The 20,010-nt window shown below is 47.8% G+C and overlaps 1 protein-coding gene across 4 annotated transcripts in view; it reads left to right on the forward strand.

Moving 5' to 3' along the window:
- Positions 1-20,010, forward strand: part of cdm (importin-13-like protein cdm) — a 546,045-nt gene that overhangs the window by 374,850 nt on the left and 151,185 nt on the right. The window contains exon 1 of one of the 4 annotated variants that reach the window (XM_070090781.1): positions 16,291-16,499. The exons of the other annotated variants lie outside the window; for them this stretch is intronic. The gene's annotated coding sequence lies outside the window, so the exon portion shown is untranslated. Of the gene's footprint in view, positions 1-16,290; positions 16,500-20,010 lie in introns of those variants that run through there. 4 annotated transcript variants of the gene reach the window in all.

The raw sequence follows: 20,010 nt of genomic DNA on the forward strand, positions 1-20,010 counted from the left end.
ACCAGGCTCCCTCACACACCAGGCTCCCTCACACACCAGGCTCCCTCACACACCAGGCTCCCTCACACACCAGGCTCCCTCACACACCAGGCTCTCTCACACACCAGGCTCCCTCACACACCAGACTCCCTCACACACCAGACTCCCTCACATACCAGGCTCCTTCACACACCAGACTCCCTCACACACCAGACTCCCTCACACACCAGGCTCCCTCACACACCAGACTCCCTCAAACACCAAGCTCCCTCACGCACCAAGCTCCCTCACACACCAGACTCCCTCACACACCAGACTCCCTCACACACCAGGCTCTCTCTCACACCAGACTCCCTCACACACCAGACTCCCTCACACACCAGGCTCTCTCACACACCAGACTCCCTCACACACCAGACTCCCTCACGCACCAGACTCCCTCACACACCAGACTCCCTCAAACACCAGACTCCCTCACACACCAGACTCCCTCACACACCAGGCTCCCTCACACACCAGGCTCCCTCACACACCAAGCTCCCTCACGCACCAAGCTCCCTCACACACCAGACTCCCTCACACACCAGACTCCCTCACACACCAGGCTCTCTCTCACACCAGACTCCCTCACACACCAGACTCCCTCACACACCAGGCTCTCTCACACACCAGACTCCCTCACACACCAGACTCCCTCACACACCAGACTCCCTCACACACCAGACTCCTTCACGCACCAGACTCCCTCACACACCAGACTCCCTCACACACCAGACTCCCTCACACACCAGACTCCCTCACACAAGACTCTTTCACGCTCCAGGCTCCCTCACACACCAGGCTCGCTCACACACCAGGCTCCTTCACACACCAGACTCCCTCACACACCAGACTCCCTCACACACCAGGCTCCTTCACACACCAGGCTCCTTCACACACCAGGCTCCTTCACACACCAGGCTCCCTCACACACCAGGCTCCTTCACACACCAGACTCCCTCACACACCAGACTCTTTCACAGAAAAGACTCCCTCACACACCAGGCTCCATCACACACCAGACTCCCTCACACACCAGGCTTCCTCACACACCAGGCTCCTTCACAGAAAAGACTCCCTCACACACCAGGCTCCTTCACACACCAGGCTCCTTCACAGAAAAGACTCCCTCACACACCAGACTCCCTCACACACCAGACTCCCTCACACACCAGGCTCCTTCACACACCAGGCTCCTTCACACACCAGGCTCCTTCACACACCAGACTCCCTCACACACCAGGCTCCCTCACACACCAGGCTCCTTCACACACCAGGCTCCTTCACACACCAGACTCCCTCACAGAAAAGACTCCCTCACACACCAGGCTCCTTCACACACCAGGCTCCTTCACACACCAGACTCCTTCACAGAAAAGACTCCCTCACACACCAGGCTCCTTCACAGAAAAGACTCCCTCACACACCAGGCTCCATCACACACCAGACTCCCTCACACACCAGGCTCCTTCATCCACCAGGCTCCTTCACACACCAGGCTCCTTCACACACCAGGCTCCCTCACACACCAGGCTCCCTCACACACCAGGCTCCGTCACACACCAGACTCCCTCACACACCAGGCTTCCTCACACACCAGGCTCCTTCACAGAAAAGACTCCCTCACACACCAGGCTCCTTCACACACCAGGCTCCTTCACACACCAGGCTCCTTCACACACCAGGCTCCCTCACACACCAGGCTCCTTCACAGAAAAGACTCCCTCACACACCAGGCTCCTTCACACACCAGGTTCCCTCACACACCTGGCTCCTTCACACACCAGGCTCCTTCACACACCAGGCTCCTTCACACACCAGGCTCCCTCACACACCAGGCTCCTTCACACACCAGGTTCCCTCACACACCAGGTTCCCTCACACACCAGGCTCCTTCACACACCAGGCTCCTTCACTCACCAGGTTCCCTCACACACCAGGTTCCCTCACACACCAGGCTCCTTCACACACCAGGCTCCTTCACACACCAGGCTCCTTCACACACCAGGTTCCCTCACACACCAGGTTCCCTCACACACCAGGCTCCTTCACACACCAGGTTCCCTCACACACCAGGCTCCCTCACACACCAGGCTCCTTCACACACCAGACTCCTTCACACACCAGGCTCCTTCACACAAAAGACTCCCTCACACACCAGGCTCTCTCACACACCAGGCTCCCTCACACACCAGGCTCCCTCACACACCATGCTCCCTCACGCACCAGGCTCCTTCACACACCAGACTCCCTCACACACCAGACTCCCTCACACACCAGGCTCCCTCACACACCAGGCTCCCTCACACACCAGGCTCCCTCACACACCAGGCTCCCTCACACACCAGGCTCCCTCACACACCAGGCTCTCTCACACACCAGGCTCCCTCACACACCAGACTCCCTCACACACCAGACTCCCTCACACACCAGGCTCCTTCACACACCAGACTCCCTCACACACCAGACTCCCTCACACACCAGGCTCCCTCACACACCAGACTCCCTCAAACACCAAGCTCCCTCACGCACCAAGCTCCCTCACACACCAGACTCCCTCACACACCAGACTCCGTCACACACCAGGCTCTCTCTCACACCAGACTCCCTCACACACCAGACTCCCTCACACACCAGGCTCTCTCACACACCAGACTCCCTCACACACCAGACTCCCTCACACACCAGACTCCCTCACACACCAGACTCCCTCAAACACCAGACTCCCTCACACACCAGACTCCCTCACACACCAGGCTCCCTCACACACCAGGCTCCCTCACACACCAAGCTCCCTCACGCACCAAGCTCCCTCACACACCAGACTCCCTCACACACCAGACTCCCTCACACACCAGGCTCTCTCTCACACCAGACTCCCTCACACACCAGACTCCCTCACACACCAGGCTCTCTCACACACCAGACTCCCTCACACACCAGACTCCCTCACACACCAGACTCCCTCACACACCAGACTCCTTCACGCACCAGACTCCCTCACACACCAGACTCCCTCACACACCAGACTCCCTTACACACCAGACTCCCTCACACAAGACTCTTTCACGCTCCAGGCTCCCTCACACACCAGGCTCGCTCACACACCAGGCTCCTTCACACACCAGACTCCCTCACACACCAGACTCCCTCACACACCAGGCTCCTTCACACACCAGGCTCCCTCACACACCAGGCTCCTTCACACACCAGACTCCCTCACACACCAGACTCCCTCACACACCAGGCTCCCTCACGCACCAAGCTCCCTCACACACCAGACTCCGTCACACACCAGGCTCGCTCACACACCAGGCTCGCTCACACACCAGGCTCGCTCACACACCAGGCTCCCTCACACACCAGTCTCCCTCACACACCAGGCTCCTTCACACACCAGGCTCCCTCACACACCAAGCTCCCTCACACACCAGACTCCCTCACACACCAGGCTCCTTCACACACCAGTCTCCTTCACACAAAAGACTCCCTCACACACCAGGCTCCCTCACACACCAGGCTCCCTCACACACCAGACTCCCTCACACACCAGACTCCCTCACACACCAGGCTCCGTCACACACCAGGCTCGCTCACACACCAGGCTCGCTCACACACCAGGCTCCTTAACGCACTAGAATCCCTCACACACCAGGCTCCCTCACACACCAGGCTCCCTCATGCACCAAGCCCCTTCACACACCAGACTCCTTCACACACCAGACTCCCTCACACACCAGGCTCCTTCACACACCAGGCTCCCTCACACACCAGGCTCCCTCACACACCAAACTCCCTCACACACCAGACTCCCTCAAACACCAGACTCCCTCAAACACCAGACTCCCTCAAACACCAGACTCCCTCACACACCAGACTCCCTCACACACCAGGCTCCCTCACACACCAGGCTCCCTCACACACCAAGCTCCCTCACGCACCAAGCTCCCTCACACACCAGACTCCCTCACACACCAGACTCCCTCACACACCAGACTCCCTCACACACCAGGCTCTCTCACACACCAGACTCCCTCACACACCAGACTCCCTCACACACCAGGCTCCCTCACACACCAGACTCCCTCACACACCAGACTCCCTCACACACCAGACTCCTTCACGCACCAGACTCCCTCACACACCAGACTCCCTCACACACCAGACTCCCTCACATACCAGACTCCCTCACACAAGACTCTTTCGCGCACCAGGCTCCCTCACACAAGACTCTTTCACGCACCAGGCTCCCTCACACACCAGACTCCCTCACACACCAGACTCCCTCACACACCAGGCTCCCTCACGCACAAAGCTCCCTCACACACCAGACTCCCTCACACACCAGGCTCCCTCACGCACAAAGCTCCCTCACACACCAGACTCCCTCACACACCAGACTCCCTCACACACCAGGCTCCCTCACGCACCAGGCTCCCTCACACACCAGGCTCCTTCACACACCAGACTCCCTCACACACCAGACTCCCTCACACACCAGGCTCCCTCACGCACAAAGCTCCCTCACACACCAGACTCCCTCACACACCAGGCTCGCTCACACACCAGGCTCGCTCACACACCAGGCTCCCTCACACATCAGACTCCCTCACACACCAGACTCCCTCACATACCAGACTCCCTCAGACAAGACTCTTTCGCGCACCAGGCTCCCTCACACAAGACTCTTTCACGCACCAGGCTCCCTCACACACCAGACTCCCTCACACACCAGACTCCCTCACACACCAGGCTCCCTCACGCACAAAGCTCCCTCACACACCAGACTCCCTCACACACCAGGCTCCCTCACGCACAAAGCTCCCTCACACACCAGACTCCCTCACACACCAGGCTCCCTCACGCACCAGGCTCCCTCACACACCAGGCTCCTTCACACACCAGACTCCCTCACACACCAGACTCCCTCACACACCAGGCTCCCTCACGCACAAAGCTCCCTCACACACCAGACTCCCTCACACACCAGGCTCGCTCACACACCAGGCTCGCTCACACACCAGGCTCCCTCACACATCAGACTCCCTCACACACCAGGCTCCTTCACACACCAGGCTTCCTCACACACCAAGCTCCCTCTCACACCAGACTCCCTCAAACACCAGGCTCCTTCACACACCAGTGTCCTTCACACACCAGACTCCCTAACACACCAGACTCCCTCACACACCAGGCTCCTTCACACACCAGACTCCCTCACACACCAGGCTCCCTCACACACCAGACTACCTCACACACCAGGCTCCCTCACACACCAGGCTCGCTCACACACCAGGCTCGCTCACACACCAGGCTCCTTCACGCACTAGACTCCCTCACACACCAGGCTCCCTCACACACCAGGCTCCTTCATGCACCAAGCCCCTTCACACACCAGACTCCCTCACACACCAGGCTCCTTCACACACCAACTCCCTCACTCACCAGGCTCCCTCACAGACCAGGCTCCCTCACACACCAGGCTCCCTCACACACCAGGCTCCCTTACACACCAGGCTCCTTCACACACCAGACTCCCTCACACACCAGACTCCCTCACACACCAGGCTCCCTCACGCACAAAGCTCCCTCACACACCAGACTCCCTCACACACCAGGCTCGCTCACACACCAGGCTCGCTCACACACCAGGCTCCCTCACACATCAGACTCCCTCACACACCAGGCTCCTTCACACACCAGGCTTCCTCACACACCAAGCTCCCTCACACACCAGACTCCCTCACACACCAGGCTCCTTCACACACCAGTCTCCTTCACACACCAGACTCCCTCACACACCAGACTCCCTCACACACCAGGCTCCTTCACACACCAGACTCCCTCACACACCAGGCTCCCTCACACACCAGACTCCCTCACACACCAGGCTCCCTCACACACCAGGCTCGCTCACACACCAGGCTCGCTCACACACCAGGCTCCTTCATGCACTAGACTCCCTCACACACCAGGCTCCCTCACACACCAGGCTCCCTCATACACCAGGCTCCCTCACGCACCAAGCCCCTTCACACACCAGGCTCCCTCACACACCAGGCTCCTTCACGCACTAGACTCCCTCACACACCAGGCTCCCTTACACACCAGGCTCCCTCACACACCAGGCTCCCTCACACACCAGGCTCCCTCACACACCAGGCTCCCTCACACCCCAGGCTCCCTCATACACCAGCCCACCCACCCACCGCTCCCCCCTTCCCCATCAACTTGTTCCTCTTCATCAAGACACTGGTACTTTGTTATCTTCAACGTCTATCTACACCACGAGGATCATCGACGCTGCGTTTCACTAACTTCAAAAATACTTAACGCGCTTAAAGATATATAGTATATACGATGATATATATATATATATATATATATATATATATATATTCATATATATATATTATATATATATATATATATATATATATATATATATATATATATATATATATATATAAAGGAATTCGCAAGAGCAGGCGAAATATACACAAACATTGATCTCTGGCTGAAGGAGACTCGAACCTACGAACCTTGGAAGAAGGTACGCAGTGCTGTACTATTCTCACCACACTGGACAATACCTTGGAGTCCAGCTTGCGCTAGACTTTGATCCAAGGCAGCCAGCTTTCAGGGAGAAGGCTTACAGCTTTTCATCTCATCCCCTGCATGCATCAGCCTTACTAGAGATTTTGACAATGCAAGGAATTTGCAAGAGCAGGCGATCAGTGTTTGTGTATATTTCGCATGCTCTTGCAAATTCCTTCCAATGTCAGAATCTCTAGTAAGGCTGATGCATGCAGGGGATGAGATGAAAAGCTGTAAGCCTTCTCCCTGAAAGCTGGCTGCCTTGGATCAAAGTCCAGCGCAAGCTGGACGCCAAGGTATTGGTCCAGTGTGGTGAGAATGGTACAGCACTGCGTACCTTGTTCCAAGGTTCGTAGGTTCGAGTCTCCTTCAGCCAGAGATCAGTGTTTATATATATATATATATATATATATATATATATATATATATATATATATATATATATATATATATATATATGTGTGTGTGTGTGTGTGTGTGTGTGTACTCACCTATTTGTACTCACCTATTTGTGGTTGCAGGGGTCGAGTCCTAGCTCCTGGCCCCGCCTCTTCACCAGTGTGTGTGTGTGTGTGTAAGACAAGCCACGGGGGGTGGAAATCTTTAGCTTAAGTACTTTGACACTTCTCAGTGCGTTATCAGGAGCTATGCAGTGTTGCAAGGCAGCAGTTGAAGGGGTGAGGGGGAAGTTTTCTCAGAGTAGCGCAGTGCGGGTCTGTCAACTGCAGCAGTTTCTCTCAGAATGTCATTCTGACATTCCTGTCTGTGATTGTTTTCATATATATATATATATATATATATATATATATATATATATATATATATATATATATATATATATATATAATATATATATAATGTATGTATATATAGAATGGGGTCCACCTCTGGTGTAAATTGTGGGACCCACAGCCTCGGAGAAGTGGATAAAAAGGCTTCAAGGAAGAATATTTGGATTTCTTCCTGAAGCCGTTTAAATATTCCACTTCCCCTACCACCCCATCTTGTCATTCTTTTTTACCAATAGGTATATTTTATTACATAATATGGTACAAAAATGTTTAAGAGATACATTGTTGATATAAAGATGACATACACAGTACATGAGATGTGAGAGATAATTGTCTAGTACATATTGTTACATGTTTGTCACTGATTATAATGCAAAAATCTCATCCAGCTCTTCAGAACTGTGGCGCGTGCCCAAAATACAGCAGGCATTACCCCTCTGAACAGCAGCGCTGAGTCGCTAGAACAAAAAACTAGCTGCCCTGGGATCCCTAGTTACCCTGATGAGTCTTTTGCCCAACTCCTTGAGGAACTTAGATGCACTCTTTCCCCGTGAGCCAAGGGTCTCTGAGCCTATGGGAACAAACACATAATGATGGGCAAGTTCTCCATATTTTCTCGACTTTTGGGACTCCTTGAAGTTGGCGGCTGCCCCTCCTTCCTCCCTGGTGTATTGGAGATAGGTATCAGCCAAGTTAGATACACATGTTTAGTCCCACACCACCTGCTTGCCGTCTGTCCAGGCTTGAAGGGTGATACCATCTGGACACATTTGGCTGCCATCAGATCTGCATAGTTGGGGTGGCTCCCTTACTGCTGGGCATCTGGCTTTTGTGAGGCTCCTCTTGATAATCTTATTAACCTCTTCATGTCTTGCAATCTTTCCCTCGATTTACGACACACAGGACCATGGTACCCGAATCGGTCTGCTGCTTCACTGCCACAAATACACCTGTGTTCAGCGAGAATAGGGGCGGCAAGTCGAAGAGCAACACCATTGCGGATGGTCTGTGGGTCGATGCGTGTGCCAAGGCTGGAGTTGGGAACAGCCAACAGAAAGTCCCCTGCATGAGGAGCTCTCACTGCCAGGAGGCAGGCTTTATCCTTCCCTGACACACTCTGAAGCATTCTTGAGGCTATATTCTCCACTATCGGGCCATCCCAGTGCGACTGTTTGTAGTTGTTGGGGGAGCAGGTCTGGTTTCAGAGTCCGTTAGATTATCCCATATCATAGCTCCGTCGATGAACTTTTGGTCCTGGACTCCAATCTTGTCCCTAAGATGTTCAGGGAGAATCGCTGCTACAAGCCCTCTGGATGCAATGCATGAGGACAGGAAAGCAGGTACTGCAATCTGTGATAACTTGCGGACACCAGTGCTTCCTTGTCTGACTGGAAGTGTAACTTGGTCCCACTGCCCGTCTTCCAGAGTAATGTTAAGTACTTTAGTAAAAGTCTGCCTCAGGATACTGTCATATTCGTGCAGTATACATATTTTTTTTTATCACACTGGCCGATTCCCACCAAGGCAGGGTGGCCCGAAAAAGAAAAACTTTCACCATCATTCACTCCATCACTGTCTTGCCAGAAGGGTGCTTTACACTACAGTTTTTAAACTGCAACATTAACACCCCTCCTTCAGAGTGCAGGCACTGTACTTCCCATCTCCAGGACTCAAGTCCGGCCTGCCGGTTTCCCTGAATCCCTTCATAAATGTTACTTTGCTCACACTCCAACAGCACGTCAAGTATTAAAAACCATTTGTCTCCATTCACTCCCATCAAACACGCTCACGCATGCCTGCTGGAAGTCCAAGCCCCTCGCACACAAAACCTCCTTTACCCCCTCCCTCCAACCTTTCCTAGGCCGACCCCTACCCCGCCTTCCTTCCACTACAGACTGATACACTCTTGAAGTCATTCTGTTTCGCTCCATTCTCTCTACATGTCCGAACTACCTCAACAACCCTTCCTCAGCCCTCTGGACAACAGTTTTGGTAATCTCGCACCTCCTCCTAACTTCCAAACTACGAATTCTTTGCATTATATTCACACCACACATTGCCCTCAGACATGACATCTCCACTGCCACCAGCCTTCCCCCTCGCTGCAACATTCATCACCCACGCTTCACACCCATATAAGAGCATTGGTAAAACTATACTCTCATACATTCCCCTCTTTGCCTCCAAGGACAAAGTTCTTTGTCTCCACAGACTCCTAAGTGCACCACTCTTTTTCCCTCATCAATTCTATGATTCACCTCATCTTTCATAGACCCATCCGCTGACACGTCCACTCCCAAATATCTGAATACGTTCACCTCCTCCATACTCTCTCCCTCCAATCTGATATCCAATCTTTCATCACCTAATCTTTTTGTTATCCTCATAACCTTACTCTTTCCTGTATTCACCTTTAATTTTCTTCTTTTGCACACCCTACCAAATTCATCCACCAATCTCTGCAACTTCTCTTCAGAATCTCCCAAGAGCACAGTGTCATCAGCAAAAAGCAGCTGTGACAACTCCCACTTTGTGTGTGATTCTTTATCTTTTAACTCCACGCCTCTTGCCAAGACCCTCGCATTTACTTCTCTTACAACCCCATCTATAAATATATTAAACAACCACGGTGACATCACACATCCTTGTCTAAGGCCTACTTTTACTGGGAAAAAATTTCCCTCTTTCCTACATACTCTAACTTGAGCCTCACTATCCTCGTAAAAACTCTTCACTGCTTTCAGTAAGCTACCTCCTACACCATACACTTGCAACATCTGCCACATTGCCCCCCTATCCACCCTGTCATATGCCTTTTCCAAATCCATAAATGCCACAAAGACCTCTTTAGCCTTATCTAAATACTGTTCACTTATATGTTTCACTGTAAACACCTGGTCCACACACCCCCTACCTTTCCTAAAGCCTCCTTGTTCATCTGCTATCCTATTCTCCGTCTTACTCTTAATTCTTTCAATTATAACTCTACCATACGCTTTACCAGGTATACTCAGCAGACTTATCCCCCTATAATTTTTGCACTCTCTTTTATCCCCTTTGCCTTTATACTAAGGAACTATGCATGCTCTCTGCCAATCCGTAGGTACCTTACCCTCTTCCATACATTTATTAAATAATTGCACCAACCACTCCAAAATTATATCCCCACCTGCTTTTAACATTTCTATCTTTATCCCATCAATCCCGGCTGCCTTACCCCCTTTCATTTTACCTACTGCCTCACGAACTTCCCCCACACTCACAACTGGCTCTTCCTCACTCCTACAAGATGTTATTCCTCCTTGCCCTATACACGAAATCACAGCTTCCCTATCTTCATCAACATTTAACAATTCGTCAAAATATTCCCTCCATCTTTCCAATACCTCTAACTCTCCATTTAATAACTCTCCTCTCCTATTTTTAACTGACAAATCCATTTGTTCTCTAGGCTTTCTTGTTAATCTCACTCCAAAACTTTTTCTTATTTTCAATAAAATTTGTTGATAACATCTCACCCACTCTCTCATTTGCTCTCTTTTTACATTGCTTCACCACTCTCTTAACTTCTCTCTTTTTCTCCATATACTCTTCCCTCCTTGCATCACTTCTACTTTGTAAAAACTTCTCATATGCTAACTTTTTCTCCCTTACTACTCTCTTTACATCATCATTCCACCAATCGCTCCTCTTCCCTCCTGCACCCACTTTCCTGTAACCACAAACTTCTGCTGAACACTCTAACACTACATTTTTAAACCTACCCCATACCTCTTCGACCCCATTGCCTATGCTCTCATTAGCCCATCTATCCTCCAATAGCTGTTTATATCTTACCCTAACTGCCTCCTCTTTTAGTTTATAAACCTTCACCTCTCTCTTCCCTGATGCTTCTATTCTCCTTGTATCCCATCTACCTTTTACTCTCAGTGTAGCTACAACTAGAAAGTGATCTGATATATCTGTGGCCCCTCTATAAACATGTACATCCTGAAGTCTACTCAACAGTCTTTTATCTACCAATACATAATCCAACAAACTACTGTCATTTCGCCCTACATCATATCTTGTATACTTATTTATCCTCTTTTTCTTAAAATATGTATTACCTATAACTAAACCCCTTTCTATACAAAGTTCAATCAAAGGGCTCCCATTATCATTTACACCTGGCACCCCAAACTTACCTACCACACCCTCTCTAAAAGTTTCTCCTACTTTAGCATTCAGGTCTCCTACCACAATTACTCTCTCACTTGGTTCAAAGGCTCCTATACATTCACTTAACATCTCCCAAAATCTCTCTCTCTCCTCTGCATTCCTCTCTTGTCCAGGTGCATATACGCTTATTATGACCCACTTCTCGCATCCAACCTTTACTTTAATCCACATAATTCTTGAATTTACACATTCATATTCTCTTTTCTCCTTCCATAACTGATCATTTAACATTATTGCTACCCCTTCCTTTGCTCTAACTCTCTCAGATACTCCAGATTTAATCCCATTTATTTCCCCCCACTGAAACTCTCCTACCCCCTTCAGCTTTGTTTCGCTTAGGGCCAGGACATCCAACTTCTTTTCATTCATAACATCAGCAATCGTCTGTTTCTTGTCATCCGCACTACATCCACGCACATTTAAGCATCCCAGTTTTATAAAGTTTTTCTTCTTCTCTTTTTTAGTAAATGTCTACAGGAGAAGGGGTTACTAGCCCATTGCTCCCGGCATATTTATATATATTTATATATATATATATATATATATATATATATATATATATATATATATATATATATATATATATATATATATATGTGTGTGTGTGTGTGTGTGGTGCCGAATAGGTAAAACTGGTCAATTAGCAAGAATTAGCCGGACGATCGAACCCGTGTTGTTTGAGCCCGCCTCATGGCGATCGAAAATTCACGACGCTCTGAACCACTTGAGCCTAGCAAACTAGGCATGCTTCAAGTTGCGAGGGCATACGATGGTGTGGTTGCCTCAGAGCTAATTTCATTCTACTCTCCGTTTGGTGTACTATCCTCCGCAAGCAGTACACACATTATTGTAACCACGAACAAGTTGTATTTAATCAATGACAACACTGCGGCTAGATACAATGCTGGTATACAAATCAGTATACAGTACATGAGGTTTGAGGGATACTTTTTATGTGTATATTTCTGTGTTTGTCACAGATTACAATGAGAGAATCTCATCCAGCTCCTCAGAGCTGGGGCGCGTGCCCAGGATACAGCAGGCATTAACTCTCAGAACCGCAGCGCTGAGTCGCTGAAATAGAAAACTAGCTGCCCTGGGATCCTTAGTTACCCTGATGAGTCTTATGCCTAGCTCCTTAAGGAACTTAGATGCACTCTTTCCCCATGAGCCAAGGGTCTCTGAGTCTGTTGGAACAAATATATAATGATGGGCAGTATTTTCTAGATTTCTGGGACTCCCTGAAGGTGGCAGCTGCCCCTCCTTCCTCCCTGGTGTATTGGAGACAGATATCAGCCACTGTTGATGCACATGTTTAGTCCCACACCTGCTTGCCGTCGGTGGTTGTACAAGGTACGGTGATACAAGGCTCATGAACAAAAATACACATATAGTTATGATAGTTATTACAGGAAACGTTTCGCCACGTGTCTTCTACAGTCGTAATACAGAGACAACTACAGCAACAGACACATGAGATAGTGTCGGGAAAGATAGGGTGTAGAAAAGGGTATGCGTCAGGTGGTGTTGGTGGATGCCAGTGTCCAGGTTGGTGGAACTGGTATGGAGACACCGACAAGCAGCAGGTATAAGACACGTTTGCACTGATTAGAACATGTAAATGTCCCAATCATTGCATACATTGCACCACCTGCAATATGCAGGTGGTGCAATGACTTGTTTTGCCAAATATTTGGAGACTCTGAAGCGTCCCTGTATTGGTGGGACTGATATTGGAGTTCGCTGTTTAGGCGAGTTATAAGCACTTTCCTCTGAGTCACTTGCAACTCACTAGCTTAACCCACTTCATGAAGTGTCCCTTCCTATTGAGTAAGTTGATTTAAGCACATACAATTTTAGATGATTACAGTTCTCTTACATAGTAACGTGTGTAAATTACCTCGAATAACCGACCCACACCCTCCTAAAAAAAAAAAAAAACGTAACATATATGTTCCTTTAGCTGTGTTTGTATTAGGACTGAAGAAGTCACAACTGTACATATGTGGCTTTCTTCACACATCTGTCGGTGTGCATTGACAAATGCAGATTTACTGGCGCACATACAGATATACACGGGCAGAAATATTCATGTCAACATATATATATATACACAGAGATATACATCTGTCTGCGGAGATGCACTGAGAGAAATACATTTGTCAGCGTAGATGCAGAGAGAAATACATCTGTCATATATCCTCAGAGCACACATGCACAGCACACCTCACTCTGTATACACCAACACAGCCACACACCTCTACATTGTCCACTTACCTCTACTAATAACCCGCTGCTGGTATTAACTCATGTTTCATGAAGCATCATAAAGGTGCCTCGTCAGTCCTCCTTTCCTGTCATTTCTGTACCTGTGGTGCGTGAATTTAAAGTGCGCTTGTTCACCGATGCTTTTAGGTTATTGTACCAGTGGTTTTCAACCTTTTGCCACAAAAGGCTCCTTTGTATTCTATGGTGCCCTTCTCCTGTGTTCATTATAGTGTAAGATCTATACCATACGGTCTATGCTATATTATAGGATCTATACTGTACTGGTTTGCAGTACCTATCCTATACCTCATCACGGACGCGTCGTCAAAACATGGAAGGTACATAAATCGTACGAGTTTACGTTGTTGAAAATTTCTGGGGTCATCGCCTCCACTTGGAAGCACTTGACTTGTACTCGTTTGAACGCAGGAGGGAGAGATATATCATAATCTACACTTGGAAAATCCTGGAAGGAATGGTCCCGAATCTGCACTCAGAAATCACTCCCTAAGAAAGCAAAAGACTGGGCAGGCGGTGCAAAATACCCCAATTAAAAGTAGGGGCGCCATTGGTACACTAAGAGAAAACACCATAAGTGTCCGGGGCCCAAGACTGTTCAACAGCCTCCCACCAAGCATAAGGGGAATTACCAATAAGCCCCTGGCTGCCTTCAAGAGAGAGCTGGACAGATACCTAAAGTCAGTGCCGAATCAGCCGAGCTGTGGTTCGTACGCTGGACTGCGTGCGGCCAGCAGTAACAACCTGGTTGATCAGGCCCTGATCCACCGGGAGGCCTGGTCGTGGACCGGGTCGCGGGGGCGTTGATCCCCGGAATAACCTCCAGGTAGGTAGACTGCCGGGTCTCAGACCAGGCCTCCTGGTTGACAGGGTACGTGTTTCGTGAGGTGTGCAACAAGTACCATTGCTCTCATACTAAATCTTTATGTTCAACAAATAATGACATAAATAAGGTGAACGATACGTAGAGTTTATTGATGTTACACGTTTGGTGTTGTACGGTGTCCCATGGCTGGGTTGGTAACGCTCTAGCCTCACTGAGTGTGCCTGGTTCAGTCTCCGGTATGGCTGGAAACGTTGGGCATGTTTCCTTACACCTGCTGTCCGTGTTCACCTAGCAGGAAGTAGGTATCTGGGTGTTAGTCGACTGGTGTGGGTCGCATCCTGGGGACAAAACTGAAAGTCCCCAGTATAAAGAAGATAGTCTTCGATGATGCACTGATTTTCTTGGGTTATCCTCTGAGTTAAAAATCCGAACAAATCATATTTTAAAGAGTGTGTGAGCGACTTTATGTTCCCACCGCCATCCCCTTCTTCCACTCTCTCTCTCTCTCTCTCTCTCTCTCTCTCTCTCTCTCTCTCTCTCTCTCTCTCTCTCTCTCTCTCTCTCCTCCCTCTCCCTGTGCCCTTCTCCATCTCTCTGTCTCCCTCTCCCCCTCACCTACATATGCTTCCATGGTTGCCGGTATCTGCATTTGTTTTTAATATAAAAACATATGAACATCGCAGTACTTTCCATAATAATGTGTATAATGTACACTAAGCTGGAATGCTACTGTACACTAACTGCCCCCTTCAAGACAGGCGAAATTGCAGACCTGGAGAATGTCCAGAGAACTATCAGGGCACACATAGTACGACAAAGCACGTAAATTACTGGGAACGGTTGAAATCCCTTGATTTGTATTACCTGGATAGCAGGCAAGAAAGATACCTGATAATATACACTTGGAAAACCCTAAAGGAATATCAAACTTGCACACGAAAAGCACTACCTATGAAAGCAGGAGATGCAACATTTCCCCAATGAACAGTAGGGGCTCCACGAGTACACTGAGAGACAAAACAGTAAGTGTCAAGGGCCCAAGGCTGTTCAGCTCCCTCCCAGCATACATAAGGTGGATTACCAATATACCCCTGGTTGTCTTCAAGAAGGCACTGGACAGCCACCTAAAGTCAGTACCTGATCAGTCAGGCTGTGGTTCGTACGTCGGTTTACGTGCGGCCAGCAGTAACAGCCTGGTTCATCAGACCCTGATCCACCGTGAGGCCTGGTCTCAGACCGAGCCGCGGGGGCGTTGACCCCCGAAACCCTCTCCAGGTAAACCCGTCCAGCAACTAGCCAGATCTAAGCGCTCTTAACCTGCCGGGGTGATGCGCACATTAACCGAGCCCCGTTAATAATGAAAACTACATTCCGCCTCAAATTCTTAATGCACAGCTCTGTATAAAAATGGTTAGGTCAAGGCAAGAGCACTCTAGCGTTAAAGGTAAATGCTGAATGTATTATGCATAGTTATAAATGGGATTTAAAGTGTGTGATGCCGTCACTTCACAGGTGGTAGCCAGAGTGTGTTTACGTAATAAATAACACCAAGTCTGTATGTCTCCTGGGGTTAGTGGATGCTACTGTGGCCTTGAAATAACAACACGATGTTGGAAATGGGGCGAACTATAATTTTTAGGGAGCAGGAAATGAATGTTGTATTAGTGTAGGAGTGAGTGGAAGAACCATCAGACCAGTTATTCCACGAGCAGCAACCAAGAAAGTAAACAGAAACTCTGCCGGGATGGAATAAGCTTTTTGTGAGTTGTAGCTTGAATGTAGGGGTAGTTACGCCTGTGCCATCACTCAGACAACCTTATGAGTACCTAGAAAGTTTATTTTAGAGGTGCTGCCGTGGGAAATATATGGTAATAGATGATATATGAGCGTGATAGCAGGTGGACCCCCTCCTGAGCTGGAACGGTGACTGCTGTATGACTGTGTTTACACCTCGTATAATGTATATTATGTCAAGGTGATAACATTGATTTTGCTTCATTTTTGTTGGCATTCAAGGCTAGACTTTTAAAGTATGGATGCCGAAATCCGCAATCACGTTGGCGCTGTCATTGGGGATTTAACTGTCCTTAAATATGGTGTGAAGTAAGTGCAGGTGGTGGTGGTGGTGTCACAGTACATACTCTGTCTTACCTAATTTGTCTAATTACATTTACTAGTTCTGCCAAAACTTTGCTGAAACGCCAAGCATTACATTTTACATGTCTTAACTTCTTCACTATAGTCATGGCATCATTGCCTCCTTGCTCACTGATAATACAGTTATCACTCCATAAAATGTTATTTCAACACTATTGCTGTATTAATTTTGTACAGTGCAGACAGAGAACCCCAGTAATCATTCTTGTTTATATTGAGCAGATCCATACTGTAAGTCTTGGAACTAACAATATTGCATTTATTTAGTTAAATGTTTGAAATTGTAATTGAATTAGAAATAATAGCCGAATATTATAGAAGTGTTGTGTCTTTAACTGTTGGGATGGATAATGAGGACTTTCAGAACAAAGTAAATATTGCCAGTATTCAGATCACTTGTGCTCTGTTTCCTAGAGTACTGTTTGGTATTGATGGCTCTGTTCAGGGCAGAAGAGAGAGATCAGAGCTTGAAAAGATAGAGAGAACATTTCCTTTACATTTGGACCCAACAAAACTTAAAATACTGAGAATATGTGCTCTATGGAGCAGAGGAAAGGCAATTATAATATATGTGTGTGCATTCGTGCATGTGTCTGTGTGTGTATGTATGTATGTATGTATGTGTATGTGGGAGTATGAAAACTATAGAAACCACTCAGGTACTGGGTATGTCACAGATACAGTTTGTATACCTCTTCAAATTGGTAGAATATGCAAACCTTTAAGTTTATAGTTGATCAGCTGTATCCCACACTGGTGGTTAAACATCATTTTCTTTCACTAGCATTTGGGCGTGATAAAAGCTAATGAAGCCAAACAATATGAAAGTGTTACGCTGTACATATGTCATTAGTGTTTAGTCTATACAAGTGTAATTTGTCTTTATTATTTAGTATAGCCATAAATTAAGTTTTTATACAGTGCATGATGCTTCTGTTTGTCTATGACTCCTGATTCTGATTACTGCTCTGAATAGACCGAGGTATGACTGTAACATGTTTGTGTATGGGGCCAGACACGGGTATGTTCAAATTATTGACAAAAGTTATTAAGGTTGAACTTTTGGGGATTCCTTCTCTTTCAGGCTTCAGGGAGCATGGTTAAGTTGATGTCTTGACTATATTAGCAGTGAACAAAGGAGAATGTCGAATGCAACTTTGGTTTCAGACAAATGTTTAAAAATTATTTTTAGAAAAGTTGGGGATCAGTTTGAAAAGAGCAAACCAAAACAGATAGGAAGTAGGTGATCCAGTGCCTATAGTAATAAAATGTGTCAAGTCAATCATGTTTATGGTAAAAGTTAAAAGATGTGACTTCTCGACTAGGCCTAGGCTATAAGTATCTGCGGCAGGTCATTTTAAATGACGTTGACAGTCATATAAAATGTAAAGTATGGGATAGACAGGGCCATACACTAGAACATTGTACATTGTATTTTAGTGTCTTAACATCTAACATTTTAGAGAGAGCTCCAAACAGTCCTTACAGGAAATAGTAAATCACTGAATTGTTATTGATAAGATATCTGAAATCTTGAGTGTATCCACACTTTGTGCCAGCTATCTAGATGAATAACCTCTTTTGATGGGGCTCTGACCCACTGTGTAAATGACCAATACAGTGGACCCCCGACTTACGATATTAATTCATTCCAGAAGTCTGTTCGGGTGCCGTTACCGAACGAATTTGTTCCCATAAGGAATATTGTAAATTAGATTAGTCTGTTTCAGACCCCCAAAAATACACGTACAAAAGCACTTACAAAAATACACTTACATAATTGTTTGAGTTGGGAGCTGATCATAAGGCAGGGGTCCAATGTATTGATGATGGTCTACCTGCCTGGAGTCTACCTGGAGGGTATTCCAGGGATCAACGCCCCCACGGCCTGGTCCATGACCAGGCCTCCCAGTGGATCAGTGCCTGACCAACCAGGCTGTTACTGCTGGCTGCATGTAGTCCAACGTACAAACCACACCTTTGATATACCCTTGAAGAGTTCGGTGCCCAGTCATGGGCCAGGCTTGCCTGGTGCTTGCCTGAACAACCAGCCTGATTATTTTTTTAAGATTTTGTTTATTTATTGCATTGATAGCAAGAGAATAATGGTAATGATTATTTTTTAAGATTTTGTTTATTTATTGCATTGATAGCAAGGGATGCCATGCCATTGGTGATTCTTATTAAATCACTTGTTCTCTCTAGGCTGGAATACTGCTGTACAATAACAGCTCCATTAAAGGCAGGTGAAATTGCAGATCTAAAGAATGTATAGAGAACCTTTACTGCACAAATAAGTTCTATCAAATACCTTAATTATTGGGAATGCTTGGGGTCATTTGACCTGTACTCACTGGAGTGCAGGTGAGAGAGAGAGAGATACATCACAATCCACACCTGGAAAATCCTAGAGGGACTGGTCCCAAATCTACACACAGAAATCACTCCCTACAAAAACAAAAAACTGGGCAGACGGTGCAGCATACCCCTAATGAAAAGTGGGGGCACCATTAGTACACTAAGGATAAGCACAAATGTCCGGGGCCCCAGACTGTTCAGTAGCCTCCCACCAGGTGTAAGGGAAATTACCAATAGACCCCTGGCTGCCTTCAAGAGGGAGCTGGGAAGATACCTAAAGTCAGTACCTAATCAGCTAGGTTATGGTTCGTATATTGTACTAAGTGCAGTAATATCCTAAGTGCAGTAACATCCTGGTAGATCAGGCCCTGATCCACTGGAAGGCCTGGCTAAGGACTGGGCTGTGAGGGTGTTGACCCCTGGAACACCCTGCAGGCAGACAGTAAATGTATTTGATGCATATGCATACAAGAACAAAAGAAAGGAGGAGCACTGCAGCAGGCCTTCTGGCTTATGTTAGGTAGGTCCAAGTCTCACCTGCTTATTACAGCCCCACTGGCCCAAGCTAGGCAAGTCCAACTTGCCCACCCACACCATTGTAACACATTCACATGCAAAAAACTTCGCACACATCACAGACTGCAAATCTAAGTGGCCACAACTTTATACCCCTGCTTTACCTATGTTCTCATATCCTAATATCACTGTAGACTCTCATATCATCTTATGCTATCTTTACCAGTCTTTAGTTCATAT

This window comes from Cherax quadricarinatus, chromosome 33 (assembly GCF_038502225.1).
Source record: "Cherax quadricarinatus isolate ZL_2023a chromosome 33, ASM3850222v1, whole genome shotgun sequence".
Lineage (NCBI taxonomy): Eukaryota > Metazoa > Arthropoda > Malacostraca > Decapoda > Parastacidae > Cherax > Cherax quadricarinatus.